Source organism: Phoca vitulina, unplaced genomic scaffold (genome assembly GCF_004348235.1).
Source record: "Phoca vitulina isolate PV1807 unplaced genomic scaffold, GSC_HSeal_1.0 scaffold32, whole genome shotgun sequence".
Lineage (NCBI taxonomy): Eukaryota > Metazoa > Chordata > Mammalia > Carnivora > Phocidae > Phoca > Phoca vitulina.
This window is the reverse complement of record NW_022589735.1, coordinates 16,339,341-16,340,346: the sequence shown is the minus strand read 5'-3', so window position 1 is coordinate 16,340,346 and position 1,006 is coordinate 16,339,341.

Genomic DNA, 1,006 nt, shown 5'->3' with positions numbered 1-1,006 from the left:
TTTTATGAAGGGAACATAAACCAGATTCCTTGTGGTGGGGCTGTTGCCACAAGGGGTCAGATCTCGATTATTGGTGGAGCCTGGCATCACCCCACAGGGACACAAACATGAATGGACAGCCAAGAGCTTGAAATTACTCTCAATTTTTGTAAGTGAGAAAAGCTCATGCAAACCCAAGTCGGACTAAGTCTGTTGAAGGAAGTGCTGTCTTTGATCTGAGGTTGAGCTGAGTACCCGGCGAGGGAAAAGAAAATGGACCACAGTTCCCTTGCATCTTTTTTTTTAAATTTTTTATTGTTATGTTAATCACCATACATTACATCATTAGTTTTTGATGTAGTGTTCCATGATTCATTGTTTGTGCATAACACCCAGTGCTCCATGCAGAACGTGCCCTCTTTAATACCCATCACCAGGCTAACCCATCCTCCCACCCCCCTGCCCTCTAGAACCCTCAGTTTGTTTTTCAGAGTCCATCACCTCTAATGAGGTCCCTTGCATCTTAAACGGGTTGCTGGTTGTCCACTCAGCACGTGTGAGCACTTTCCCTGTTGCCACGAATCAAGGGCTTTGCTCCTCGATGTTAAATATAGGGATGAGTAAATATTTCGGATTCATCAGCCTTCAAGTATTGTTCAGCTGTTTTAATTTCGAGCAAACAGAATACATCGTGCTGAGCACATTCTCCCTTGATTTTTTTTTTAAGGACCGTGTGTGCTTAATGGGAAATGGAATCCATATGTTCCTGCTTCGTTTACACTTAAGTCATCAAAAGGTTGTGTTGTAAGAGCTATTTGATGTCTGAGATGCCTTTTGAGCTTGATCTTTCTGTCGTTTAAATATAAGAGGCTCAAAAGCGTTGGTCCCTTTAAAAGGCTGAGAAAGAGAGAGACCGAGAGAGACAGAGAGACCTAGGAAGGCCTGTTGGGCCAAGATGAAATAGATCTGAACACCCGGAAGTTCACTTTAAGCTGAAACTACAACCCCATGAATTTCACATGGGTCC